Below are 14,971 nucleotides of genomic sequence, written 5' to 3'. Positions count from 1 at the left end.
TCAGGGCCTAAGGGGGTCTCTGGCCTATTCAGGTGTCACTGACACCCTGCACACGCACACCCTACCCTTCTGCTGTCCCAGCTCCGACTGGCGTGGCTAAACATACGCAAAATTGATCTATTCCCTGGTGCAGGGAATACTGGTGCGCTATTGGCTGTGCTGGTCACATTGTGTCTCTGCCCCCAGGCATTCTGGAGATTGCCTTTCCCCATGCGGAGCTTCTTGGCAATGGCCGCCGTAACTTAGGCCTGACTGCGCATGCGCAAGCTATCTGCGTATGCACGCACATACTATCGTGGTGGCGCCCTTATACAGGAGCCGTTGAGAGCCTCCAGTGACTGGGTTGCTTGCCAAGCCTCCCTGCTCCTAACGGCACCTGCCGGATGTACCCGTGCCCCTCCTTTGCCAATCGGAAGGTTGGGGGGGGGGCATGGGGAGCCCAGAGGGGGACCCAGGCTATATATGTATATAAACTGTGGTTATTGAGCTGCAGCGTTTTCTGCTAGTACCAGCGGTGCCCCTGGAATGCGTCTTGGTATATCTTCCGCCCCGCCCCCCCAGATCCCATCTCGGCTGACCTTGGCTAGGGTCATTGGACACAGGACTACATCGTTGCACCCTGGGATTCCGTAGCTTGGCTTGCTGACTCCCACCTGTGGTCATGTCATTCAAACTGCACATATCACATCTACATTTATGAGTTCGCATTATTACGGTTTCTCCACACCCTTAATGTATTCAAATGGAATTACAAATGGGGAGGTTTCATCCAGCAGTGGGGAGACAAGGGCTGAAGATATTTTCTGTGTATATTCTCACCCGTATACTGTATATACCTCAGCCTTAGAGCACAGGCTCATACACATTCAAAGCTTCACAGGTTGCGTCAGGGAGAAAGTTTCTCTGATTACATGGAGTACGGGGACCGCTGCTTTCACAGACACTTTTTACCATTTTCCTCAAGTCTTTGTTTTAATGTTAATATACATTTTAAGTCAAAAGTCTTCTCCCCATTTGCAATTCATGTGGATCTTTCTCATGCAAATTCTTCTGCACGTCTTGCGGTGATGTGATTCATTTTCTCTGATGAGGCCGGAAAATGAAAGAAAGGTAGAAAAGAGAACAGAGATTAGAGGGGAAAAGGAGAAAATAAAAATCACCTTGTATTGCAGCTTCAATCCTGAGAGGATTCATCACCCAAAAATAATACTTTCAAGGGCCAAAGTGTACCAATGGCAGTGACATGGTTAAGGGGTCATTCCCTCCTAGGGGCAAAGTGTACTAATGGCAGTGACATGGTTAAGGGGTCAGTCCCTCCTAGTTGCATAGTGTACTAATGGCAGTGACATGGATAAGGGGTCAGTTGCTCCTAGGTGCATAGTGTACTAATGGAAGTGACATTGATAAGGGGTCAGTCCCTCCTAGGTGTATAGTTTACTAATGGCAGTGACATGGTTAAAGGGGTCAGTCCCTCCTAGGTTTGTAAGGGTCAAATAGGAGTGAATGATGCCTTTGTTACCACAATCTAAGGTCTCGGGTCCCCGCCTCAGCAGTAGATGTGGGGTAAGGTATACAGAAGGAGGACTCCGTGTGGGAGTAAGGTCTCAGGTCCTACCTCAGCAGTAGATGTTGGGTAAGGTATACAGAAGGAGGACTCCATGTGGGAGTAAGGTCTCGGGTCCCCGCCTCAGCAGTAGATGTGGGGTAAGGTATACAGAAGGAGGACTCCGTGTGGGAGTAAGGTCTCGGGTCCCACCTCAGCAGTAGATGTGGGGTAAGGTATACAGAAGGAGGACTCCGTGTGGGAGTAAGGTCTCGGGTCCCGCCTCAGCAGTAGATGTGGGGTAAGGTATACAGAAGGAGGACTCCATGTGGGAGTAAGGTCTCGGGTCCTACCTCAGCAGTAGATGTGGGGTAAGGTATATAAAACGAGGACTCCGTGTGTGGGTAAGGTCTCGGGCCACCGCCTCAGCAGTAGAGGTTAGTTTGAGGCAAATTAGAGGGGTTACATCTGCAACTCCATTTGTGTAACTATCAGATCTCTGTACCGTCATTGAACTGCGCTGTGGAATATTTTGGCTCTTTACAAATAAATAAATAATAATAATAATGGTATGTTTATATTATTATTTTTTTGTAACTTAAATTTTATTAATATTTTTGGCTGAAAAAATATTACATTTCATTCCATACATTCAATCAAGGTGCCTTAGCATTATCGATGCACATGAGAATCATATACAAATCATAATAACTAACCAGGGGAAAATGAGGGAGGAGGGTTGGGGAGGGATGGGGGGGGGGGTGGGTATTATGGGGATTGTGTTAAAGGTCTCTTCTAACTTATGTTTCCTATTCATGTCTTATGCGTAAGCGTCTATCGTTTAGCCTAGCCTGCTTATTTTAGTTAGCTCTTTCTCGTTCCCTTGCGGATCCAATCCTTAGCTTTTTGAACTCGAGTTCCATATTACGAGTCAAAGCAGAACGCACCTAGAGCTATCATAGCAGTATGGTGGTGGAACTCACTCCTGGGGTGTCTGTCTGGGCCAACCAAGGCAACCGTTGGAATCTCATTCTGTTTCCACAATGCCGCAATCTCACACCTCGTTGCCAACGAAAAATGGGCGATTAGTTTAGAGCTTGACCTGGACACACCCGGCAAAGGTCTGTTCAAAAGGAACAGCCACGGTTCCATGGGGATTGCGAGGCCCCAAATCCTCTGCAGCCAATCCTTAATTTGTTCTCATAAGGGAGTCAAACAAGAGCAAGGTCACAGCATATGCAACAAGTCCGCTGGCTCTCCACACTGTCTCGGGCACAATGCGGAGTAACCCGGGACAAATGTTTATAATTTAATTGGAGTAAGATACCACCTCATTAGGACCTTATATGCGTTTCCTTTAAGGTCGTGCAGATTGAGGTTTTTGAAGCTGCCAGCAATCCTCCGAATCAAGTTCTTCCCCCAAGTCTGCTTCCCATTTAGCGATATATGAAAGCTTCCTGTCATACCCAGCGCCGGAACGGATCGAGAGGTTAGTCCGCTTGTATCTCTTTCTAAGATACAGAGCTTTTCGAAATTCGTCAAAGGAGGGCAGGGAGTAATTTTATTATAAAAAGCCTGAATCTGAAGGTACCTAAAAATTTCTGAGTTAGGGATGTCTTTGTCGGATTTAATTTGATCAAAGGTTTTAATACCTTTTCTACCCTCCAGATCCTTGTCTATCATACCCATTTAGTGTCCAGATTTTACAATCCCCACTATTCAGCCCTGGAGCAAAGTCCACGTTGTCAAGGATTGGCATCATTAATGAGTTTTTGGAGGTCAGGGAGCATTTACATTTAGAGGCCTCCCAAACTGCTAACAAATTGGTCATTGAGGAAAGCAGCTCTCGGATAGATCTAAGCATCTTTTTTGGGGACTGTAGGAGGACATGTGCAGAGGTACACAATGGAGACTGTTTTAAGGTGAAATTAAAACAAGGCTTTATTGTGCCTGTCGCTTTAAACACAGCAAAAATATATATAAAAATAAGACAAACAAAAAAAACCTATCTCTGCTTTGGAGACTATCTACACATGTAGCTCAGCCCCCTCTGACTGGGTTGGTTAGCTAAGCTATTTACCAGCCCCAAAATATAAACATATATACAGATATATTACAGTTCCAAAAGAAAGTCTTATCTGTTCTCCTGAAGCTGTAGGGGAAGTCCTCTCTGCTCTCCTGGGTAAGCACCTTTGTGTGCTACAGCAATGTCTGTCCAGGTTTTGAGGTCTGGCGCCCTTGTCTTGCTATCAGCATACAGTCCAGTCCTTCTGCAGCTCAAGACAGCAGTTCCTCTGGTCAGTCTCCCCAATTGTGCGACTCAGGAATCTCTGCCCTGTCTCCTAGTTCAGCTCAGGTGTGAGCTAAGGAGTCTCTCTTCCTGTCTCAGAGGCAGGGTTTTTCTACCACCTGTAATCAGTCAGGTGGTGTTAGTTAATTGCCTACCAGCAGTTAACCACCACACTGCTGGATTAGAGGCACATTTGTGAACAGGGATAAATCCCCTGTTACAGGGACCAAATCAGATCGGCCCTCCGCTGTCCTGTGAACCTCTGGAGCATCTCCTGCTTCTCAAGCTCCTTGCTGATTCGGCCTCCGGTACAGAAATACCTTTTCTTCTTAGGCTGAGTCCCCGCTGGCGCTGAGCGCACTGGCGCTCAAAGCATGTGAGCCAGGTGTCCTGCATCTGCTCGCGCCCCCGCGGGGGGGGGAGAGGGGGCGGCATTGAGCGAGCGGGAAAGTTAAAAAAAATTATTTACAGAAGCGCTGAGTGCCGGTGAGCGTGTGTGCACGCGCATACCCGCGCGTGCATCGCGTGAGCAGGGACTTGCATATATATATATGCAAGTCACCTCGCCAAGCATCGCCCGCTCAGCACGCTCAGTGCCAGCGGGGACTCAGCCTTAGTCCTCATTCCCGGGTGGGTCCTCCTCGGGCGCCCCAGACTCTGCATAATCTAGAAATATTGCTGGAGGATCCGCTCCGCAGTCACTGGCAGGGCATCGTTTTGTAGGGGAGCTGTGAGGTGGTTATGAGGCCACTTTAAAAGCTAATTACTATAGCTGGCAAAGCAACTCTTAAGGCCTTAATTGGCCTCCCTTCCTCTCTGGCCGCATGCAGAGCATGCCACTTCTCTCCAGGATTCCTCCGGGGCAGGATCATCTTCCGGACGGTAAGAAAAGTCGGATTTTATTCGCAATTTTTGTTTGAATTTCGGCCCCTTCCCCCAGCACTTTCATGGATACTTGCACGTCTTTCTTTAATCACCAGCAGTCCGAAGGGAAAGGTCCACCGGTAACGGGCGCCATTTCCCTTAATATTCTGGTTATAGGTTGCAGTCTGTGTCTCCTTTCTAAGTATTTGGAGACAAATCCTGCAAGATCTGCAGAGTTATATTTTCAAAAGTAATAGAGGGGGAATTGCGGGTAACAGTGCAGAGAGCCTCTTTCACTTTGTGGTAATGAAAGCGTATGATAACGTCTCTGGGGGTCTCACTTTGGCCGGGGACGAGCTCTGAGGGCCCTGTGGCACCTATCCAGGAGAATTTCTGCTTCAGTTTTCCTTGGTAGGACTGATGTAATCCATCTGGACAAGAACTCCCTTACATTAGAGGGGAGTGGCTCAATGAGTAAAGACACTGGCACTGAGTTTGGAGCAGGGCAACCTGGTTCAATTCCCTGTGTCAGCTCCTTGTGACCTTGTACAAGTCACTTTATCTCCCTGTGCCTCAGGCACCAAAAACATAGATTGTAAGCTCTGTGGGGCAGGGAGCTGTGGCTGCAAAATGTCTCTGTAAAGCGCTACGTAAAAATTAGCAGCGCTATACAAGAACATGCTATTATTACATCCACAATTTCCTCAGGTATCCCCCTGATCCACACATTATTCCTCCTGTCACGATTTTCGGAGTCCTCTTGTTTGTCTAAGATCCCCGCGATTTGTGTTTTTAAGTATGCCATGGCCTTTTCATTCTTCCTCACTGCTTTAATCGTGACATCCATTATCCTCTCCAGTCCATCCGTTCTGTCTCCTATTTGGCTGATGTCTTTTCTTAATTCCTGCAGCTCAGATTGCAGGAGTGACTTAAGGTCATTGAACAGTGATTTCAGATCCCTTTTTACGATCCCTGCGTGTGACCAGCTCTCTGTGTGTCTGCTGGCTGATTGATCACTTTGTCCCTCCATGTCAGAGTCAGAGCCATGATGTGACTCCATTGCAGGAGGTCTTCCCGCTCTGCTCGGGTCTGAGTTGGCAAAATAATTCTTTAAGTCCTTCATATTTGTCCTCTTCTGGGATCTTGTTGCCATCCTGGGAGCTTCCCCTGATACATGCTTTGGTTTGTTTAAGCTTTTGGTCACTTTTAAAGCTGCCGTTCAGGCAATATCCTGCATGTGTCGTTTTTTTTTTTAATAAATCAGTTCTGTATTAAGAAAAAATACTTTTAGCATTTTCTGTTTTAAAAACAACAACTTTGAAAGACCAATTTTCTTGTATTCTATTTTAACAAGCATGCTTGTTGCTATAACAATGATTTACATTCCCCAGATCTAAAGATGTCGCCAAACTTCGCCGATCAATAGACGGAGAACGAATTGACCGGCAGCTATGCAGTTCTTTAGGTCAGTAGAGATTGCCCACATGAAACTATTGAAGTAAAAAAAAAAAAAAACGGGAGCTTGAACTGCAGCTTTAATGTTGTTTTTGCGTTTTATAAGGCTAGGTACTGGTGGAGCAGTTGCTTTATGCTGCGATACCCAAAGCCACCGCGCATGCGCCTCTCCATGTTTATATTATTAATAACAGTACATGAATTTTGATATTGGAAAATATAAAAAGAACTCAACACACAGTAAGGTTCATTTTACATCACTGTCCATTTGCGTTCATTATTTCCTGGTTTACAAGGAGATAGACGTGTACTTTTGTACTTACGTAGTGTTAATTTCCAACCACACTTGGTGTGTTGGCGATGAAGATGTAAATCATTACATTATTCATATATCATGTCAGTAATGTAATGGATTCGGTTATTAACATTATGGTACAGATGTGACCTCAAACTACATTATAACCACCATTGTAATTAACTTAGAATTAGTTTTGCCACAGTAAGGATATACATTATTTATGTCAACGTGAGAGCGCTTCAGCGATGTGTTTAGAAAATAAAGCGCACACAATGTGCATATCTCTTATAATCATTGCAGCCAGTCCTGTTTGTCTGACTGCGTGTACGCGGACACATGCTACATGTATGCTGACACACACATGCATGTATGTTGAGATGCTGCTGCGCAGTTAAGGCCACATCCTGTGAGGTCACTTTGTAGTTAGTGCACTTAATGCCAGCGCAGTCACTCAGTTTCCGAGCGACACAAAGAGAAAGAAAATCCTTCTGCAGAACTGGTTTATGTATGTTTGGCCATTCAGCAGTAAGAGGGGGTTCATCACAACGTCTGTGCAAATACACAATGACTTTTCTTCATACAGGATTGTCAAATTACTGCTTAATATTTATGAAGTATTTAAATGCATTCACATTTTTATATATATAATATTCCCACGCCTTCAGACAGAAATGGGGGAAGAAGAGAGTGGCCCCACTCCGAGCGTCTTCACAATAGGGATCAACGTATCACTTCACACAAGAGGCTTGACGACGGTTCTCTGTGTGACGCTACTTTCTTCTTTTTCTAGTTCACGGCAGGTTTTGTATTTTTGCTGGACTGTTGTTGCTGTGCACATGTGGCGTTTTCCTGCAGGTACTGTGCACGCACCATCTCTGCACTTCCGGTACAGACAGACATGCCAGCGGATGAGGGCGCTGAAACGGTCCTAATCAGAAAGTAGCTTTGAGCCACTTAGGCGACAGGGCAGCATGCTCCCCAGGACAAGGCTCCCCATCCCCTACTCTCTCTGTTTGGGACATTTACCTCCCCAAACCCGTCCTACTGGCGGGTCTTGTGGGGCTCCAGCTGAGGTGCAGGAGTAGCGAGCGTAGCAGCGTGCTGGTCCCCTGCAAGGAGAAAGATGTAGGTGCAGGGGTATGGTGCAGCTATCAATATGGCTGGTGTATGAGGAGCGCCTCGGCCCCTGTGCCCCCCCCCCCAGCTCCATTAGTTTTGGGTAGCCCCCCCACACCCCTTAGTTGGGTCACAAGGGAGTGACGCTGGACATAGTTCTCTGGGAGGCTTGAATTCATGGGAGGGCTTTCCTCGAGTGGGGCAGGGTAAGGTGGGTTAGTGCCACTGTCTGGGGGGCAAACAGGGGGCTCCCCTCAGGAATTTGATGGGCAGCAGCAGTCAGGGCATGCAAGCCAAGTTGGGGCGGGAGTATCACAGGTGCCGGAGAGGGTGCTGCCTGGGAGCATGCCAATAGGGGGTGCTGCGGGGACGGTTGATTTGGCAGCTGCCATAAGTGGAGGGCTGGAGGCCTTAGAAGGTTAGGAGAGGACCCATACAGGGGGCAAGTGGGGGTGTCAGCGACCCATCTCAGGGCTGAGCTTGCCTCATCGCTGGCGGTGGCAGTGGCATGAGTGTAGTTTCCCTTAAGGAAGGAGTTAGCAACAAAGGACCTCCGGCACTGGGAGGCGGGGACATGGTAGCAGCCTCCCTGTTGGAGGCGGTGGGGGGTCACTCTACCTGTCGCGTCAGCAGTTATGGCGGAGGGTGACAAAGTATCAGTTATATGTTTCACATATGCTTACACATGCTTCACCAGCCCATTGGGAGTCACATTTACCAGCGGAGTTAAAAGAAAAAATATGGGCGGGGGAGTATGTGGAAATATTGTCACTACTTCCAGGTTATAGGGAGGTGCTAACAAGATCTAGAAGGAAAGGTGAGGGCAAGAAAAAGGATGTAGAGAAGTGGTTATTCCCGAGGATATTCTCTAATTGGCTGTAGACCTTCTCTGTCCTTGCTAGGGGGATTGGCAAGAAGTCCCCACATTTCTGCTCAGCACTGTTTCAATACCAAGACACGATTGGTTCTGGTTATAAAACACATAGCGGGTTGGGCCATGCGCAAGCAACTGTCCTGGGATGCAAAGGGCATGGATCTCTGGATAGAGCTTTTGACCACGGGGAGGTCGGCTTCCTTTCTTGAGGTGGCTGGCAGCGGGGCATCCTACGGCCGCCGGCCAGTGGTAGGAAGGGACAATGCTGGGCTTATAATGAAGGCCAATGCAAATGTAATGGTGCTCTGCCTGCGGGGGGCGCCCATTCTGCTGCCAAGTGCTACCGCAAAGGTCATTATTGGTATTGGTAGTATCAGTGTGAGCCTACATGTACCAGGAGCAGGTTTAGTGACTGAAATAAAAAGACAAAACAAATAATAGATTAAAAGTTCCTCGAGTTGTACAAAGAAGACAAAAGTGACAGTTTCAATTGTATATTCTTATTGTGATGAGAAATAGGGAAGTATGAAAATCCATGAGTGAGGCTTCATGCATATAAATCTCTGCTAATGCGGTTACTTCGCAGACGTGGAAAGTAATGCGGCTTTAATAGAATGAGAAGCGTGTAAATATTAATCACAGAAGCACAATGAGAAGCTGCCGATATATGAAGATATTGTACATTGGAGAGGATATTACACAATAAATTAGAGGTTGGGACCATGTCTATGAAATGCAGAATATGAAAGTATGAATTCAGCTGCCTGTGTGTATACAGGGCGTATGTGAAATTATAATTGTGAATGTTCTCTTATCAGACACTAAAGAGAGAGGGGTAAATGGTTATACTGTATATAATCTTACAATGGGACAAAAATCCCTTTTATTAAAAAGGTGATAATTATTCTTGTGATGGTTGTTTGCCAATGATGCTTAGTTCCAGTTTTCAGATCTAGCCTTCTGGAAAGTTATATATTATAGTTAAATTAAAGTTATATATTAGTTGTTAATCTGCAGCTGCTGCCAGAGACGAGACTAAAGCACAGCCCCAGAGTTATGAAATAATCCCATGTTGCTCTTTTTCTTGGAAACATTTGCTGCTGTTTTTGCCCCAGTTTCACAGCGGGGGGTTTCTGTCTTTAATTCTCCCTTTCCATGGCCTCTTCTAATTATAACATGTTAATAACACGCTACTGCAATCAGCATGCAGAAACATTGATCATTCAAACCATTGCTACCACAGCTCTGCGATGTGCTGCAGAGTGGTGTGCTGCAGAGCGATGTACTGAGTGATGTGCTGAAGAGCAAAGCACAGCAGAGTGATGTGCTGCAGAACGATGCGCTGCAGTCAATGTGCTGAGAGCGATGTGCTGCAGACTCACTCCATTCTTGATGTACTAGGTACATCCAGTCCCCTCTTCTGTCTCAGTCATGTGATCGCTGCTGGCGCCAGGGGAAGCAATCTGGGGCCGGTGGACTTCTCAACACTGAAATCTGAAATAACCCAAAACCTACAGAAACGGGAGCTGATTTGTTAGATGTAACCCCTTGGGTGGGCATGAAAGACATTTCACTGCAACGCTGCAGAGCGATGCGCTGGACAGCGATGTGCTAAGGGGTTAGAAGTAGGGCTAGACGGAACAGTACATATCGCTTCCCCGGAATTCAGCGGATTGTTTTGACCAAATTTGTCCCCCTCTGCACTAAATTCCGCACCCCCTCCCAACTAAATTCCGCCCCTCCCCACAAAAATACCATCCCCCCCTACCCCCACACTAAATTCCATTCCACACCACCCCCCCCCCCCCCTCCCCACTAAAATCCGTCTGCGGATTCCGAACTAAGAAAGTCGAACGGGATAATTCCAAGCTGCCATTAAATGCAATCCAGATGGATTTATAAGAATCTCAACTCCACACACGCTCGCCACACTCGGCACACGCTCGCCACACTCGGCACACGCTCGCCATGATCAGCACATGCTTACCACGCTCAGCACACACTCGCCACACGCTCCATGCCTTTCATTTCCTGACTGAACTCTGTGGGAGCCTGTGAAGGAGCGGGCTGTAGGCGAGGGCAGTTAAACACATAGACAGAGGGTTCCGCTTAACTGGATTGGTTTATTAACCACAAAACAGCAACCAAACAATAGGGCTACTGCCCCTTTAAGGCAAAGCACAAAATCATAAAATCAAATCCTATTCCCGTTAGGGAAACTAAATAAACGTTTCTCTGTCCTTTCTATCCGACTGGCTGGGGAAGCTAGTTACCAATCCAAACTTATAACCACAATATTAGTAAGAATGGGAACAATATAGAAAGTTTTATCTGATGTAGGGGATTCCTATCCCATGGTCTCTGTGTAGCTCCAACTGCAATCAGGAATGCCAGTTCCTAGGGAGCAATCTTTATCCTGGGTGTGATTCCCAGCTGGACCCCACAGGCCTGCTTCCTTCAGTCCTAGGGTCCATAACAGCGAGACTCTCCTGGCTGGGAGAAGTTTCACTTCCTCTCTCTCTCTGGAGGAAAGCAGTCTCTCTGTCTCTGGCAGCTTCCTGCCTTTTATCCCTGCTTAATCAGGAGTTCATTGTCCACACCTCCCTGTTCAGGTATGAAATCCAACACCAGTGCAGTCTGGAAAGGGAGTTAACTTCTTCACTCAATACAGAGCCATACAGTATAAAGATGTTAGATTCATTTCTGCATTAATGTCTGGGAGGTTATAAATACATTGTTTTACCACCTGCTTTGTATAATAAGACTGAGTTTCTCTGTACACTTTCAGCTCCCATCTACTTAGAGATAATACAGTATAAGTGACCTGGTTAGCAATTGTAAAAGTGGAAACATGGAGCTATAAAATTAACTGTCCTGTTATACTTTGCATGTACGAGGGAAACAGAACATGCTAAATATTATATGTACATCTCGACAGGATTTTAGAACTCTAGTATTTTTTCCTGACAAACATTAAATTACTAAACATGAATAAAATCCAAATTCTGTGGTGATACGATCAGTCACACAGGTTACATCCAATTTCATTTCAATGTACAGATAGACTATACGCCTGCTAATCCCAGATACATACACTCTTATCTTATAAATATACTTTATGTTTCATGAGACCATTCGCCTCAAATCTGCACATCCATATTTCAAAGAAATATTATCTGCGTAGGAATTCATCTGAGGGCCAAATCAAACATAAACATTCAAAATAAGTATTCTCATTTTTTTTTTGTTTAGGAATATGGTTTATTTTTCCTTACAAACTTTGTATGATGCAAACAGTTGGAGATCTGAATTATCTGTAGAATCTGAGAAAGGGTGGGTTGACATGACCCCATGCCGAGGCCTCCCTGTGGGTGCTGGGGGTTAATGAGGGGGTGGTAGATGGGAAGTGGTAGGCTGTCTGAGTGGGTCCTGGGTGCTAAGGCAGCGGTTGGCCTGAGCAGTACTTTGGGTGCGAGGATCAAGGCGGGAACGGTCAGCAAGTACCCCAGGGGACCATGGAGGTGGTGAGTGCTGCTGGAGGGGTGACAGTGGAGAGAGGACAGCAGTAGGCCCCAGGCTGTAGGCACTCATGTCCATTGGTAAGGCTGAGTCCCTCCAGCAATGGGGGAAGAGGCCAGTCCTGGAGATGTAGAAGAGGGAGGAGTGATGTGCTGGGTTAGGGGAGTTTGGACAAGGGGCTGAGGGATCATATATGCCATATAAAGGTGTATTAGACCCACTCGGAGGGGGGGTTAGGTCTGGAAGAGACCTGGGTGGGGGTGTCACTTTCCAAGACCCTCTAGGGTGAGTCAGCAAGAAATGAACAAATGTGTAAAAATTCGATCACCGAATCATTCACCGGCTTTTAGACAAAATTCAATTATCTGACGAGAAAGCCTAGGTGTTAAAATACCAGAAACCCAAGTGCTATATATATTCCCTCAGACAACACGGGGATAGACAAATGTGTACAAAAAGGAGCACGCTTTCTATAACATTGAGATATTCTAATGCGTCCTTTGCATATATATACTTTGTAAATCTTTTTGCCATATATCTCTCTGATGTTTCATAGGGATGTGGGGCACGTGTCCAATATAGGGAATTACATATTTAATCTCAGCCTGGAGGTGTGTTTTGAGAAAGTGGAAGAGTTGGAGGCCAGTGTTTATGGGGTTACATACCCTTGCTCGTGTACCATTTGAGGTGGAGACCTGCTAGTTTCGGCTTCATTGTGTGGAGTTTGGTGTGACTCCTATGTATTGTGTTCATGTGCATGGTAATTTTTGTAGCGGCAATCGGCAGGTGGCAATACGGGGTTTGAGTCATGGATATCCCATGGATTCTTATGTTACGGTGGGTCACGCAAGCTAGTGGGGGCACCAGTATTTTTGTCAGGTACTGTTTATATGTTTGTACCTGTTGGTAAGACCGGTATAATAAAGCTGCAACAGTTTCAACTTCCTAGTGGTTCCCAGCGGGTTCTGTGTGGGTAATGAGGGGAGGAGTCTAAGTTGAGGCTAAGAAAGTCATGCTTCACACGTGGATTCCCATAGGTTCCACAGTAACCTTAGCAGTGGGAACCTTCTTACATGCAGAGGTTGACGTGAGCGGTTATCATATATGCCGGCTTCACCCTAACTAAGAGACACTTTCATCTGAATAGTTTCATGTAATAACATCGGGTGTTTAAGATTCAAGAAAAGTCTAAATATCAATAATATAAAGAAATAGATCTCATCCTAAGTTACGGGCCTCGTGGTGGGTTTCCTCTGTGTGTCATGTTCCGTGTTCTCTGCCTGTGACAGGAACCATTAGATCAGTGTTTCCCAACTCCAGTCCTCAGGGAACCCCAACAGGTCAGGTCTTAAGGATATTCCTGCTCCAGCACAGGTGGGTCAATCGGTGCTCAGTCATTGTGACGGACCCACCTGTGCTGGAGCAGGGATATCCTTAAGACCTGACCTGTTGGGGTTCCCTGAGGACTGGAGTTGGGAAACACTGCATTAGATCAATTATGTGTCTTCAGTGTTACAAGTATTTCTGCTTCGAGATCACGTACTATATGCATACATATAAAATAAAAATGATTTTATATTATATTTGAAAGTCCCTTAGTACTATTCTGTACTATTATTCTCTGTGTATGGAGAGATATACCAACTACATTGGAAAGAAAACATTAGAAGAGATTATTGAATTTGTTGATTTATAGACCAATGATTAAGATATATAATATTCTTCTTGTTAATAAATAATTCAAATCATCATCAACAGACATCTTCTATTCTAAAAGGAAGAATAAATCATGAGCAATGTATTAGGTTTTGAAATAATGTTTCATAGTACAGAAGAGATTCTATCATATATTTATATATTAAGAAACGGTTATAGTTACTCTTGATGTTATTCAGATTAATTAACAATGAAACAGATTTGACACAATGTTTGTGTTATTACAGTAATATTGCTTGGCTTCTTAAAGACAACATACAGTAGTTCACTGGTTTTGGTGTATCTCCTATCTTTTATTTCATTGTATGGATTTCATAACGAATACATTTGTTGAAATTCATGTAAAGGAGGTTTCTAATCCTCTATTATTATGGATTGTTTGTTACATTTGTACAATTTGATGTTGATGTATTGTGTTTGTTACATTTGTACAATTTGATGTTGATGTATTGTGTTGGTTATATTTGTATGTTCACATAGTATGTTATAAGTATCTGACACAGTCTTGCACAATGTTTCTCTGTTATCTGTTGATATATTATGGTTTTTCTATCTCGTCCTTTGAATGCCGACGAGTAGAGCTGCTTATCTTGATTCAGGGCGCCGCCGCCTTTGGCGGGAAACTTGCATTAAACCAGGTATTTTTTAAAGTCACCCTCTTTATCAGTATTGAACGGATGGTGGTGTGTCGCTATTTCTCCCAGATCATGTAGTGACATTGTCTCTCCCTGTCACCTAGGGAGAAAGTTCTGTGACAACTGGCACTTCCTGCGCCATACATGACATCATCAAAATGGCAACCAGGGGGCTTCCTGTTCTACTTTTTCAAATGTTCAAAACTTGAATGTGCTTTTAAAATAGAAATGTTCAAAATGTAATGTATTTAAAATAAAGAAACAAGACATTTTCCCTTTTTTAGGGTGTAGCTGTAAATGAGCATTTTCTGTATAACGCTCTCTGTCTTTTTGTTCTTGTAACATAACCTTTTATAGTAACAATTACACAACTCTGCTCCCTTTATTCAAAAGGATTGTGAGTTCCTTCTTCAGACGCAGTATCACCACTTTTCTAATCACACTGGAAACATGTAACATGCTCCCTTATAAATGCAAACACATTTTCACTGAGAAAAATCTATATCTGAGGCATTTTCTCAAGTACTATCGGTCCCAGATTGTAATGCAACAAAATTAAATCTTCATATTCTTGCTTAGATAATATTTTAATTACTCGCTTTTCTGTTTCATCCTTGTGCTTCATTAACACGTGAAGAAAGAGTTTTGTGTTACTTCTAAC

General features: G+C 44.9%; 1 long non-coding RNA gene across 1 annotated transcript; it reads left to right on the top strand.

Moving 5' to 3' along the window:
• The first annotated feature begins 7,349 nt into the window (after window positions 1-7,349).
• Window positions 7,350-14,588, top strand: LOC142496467 (uncharacterized). Its single transcript, XR_012801997.1, has 3 exons — window positions 7,350-7,575; window positions 14,255-14,313; window positions 14,415-14,588. It is a non-coding gene; the product is annotated as an uncharacterized LOC142496467 (long non-coding RNA).
• Window positions 14,589-14,971: the final 383 nt, after the last annotated feature.

Source organism: Ascaphus truei, chromosome 6, assembly GCF_040206685.1.
Source record: "Ascaphus truei isolate aAscTru1 chromosome 6, aAscTru1.hap1, whole genome shotgun sequence".
NCBI lineage: Eukaryota > Metazoa > Chordata > Amphibia > Anura > Ascaphidae > Ascaphus > Ascaphus truei.
The sequence above is the reverse complement of the archived record's forward strand: the minus strand, read 5'-3'. Positions and strand labels throughout refer to the sequence as shown.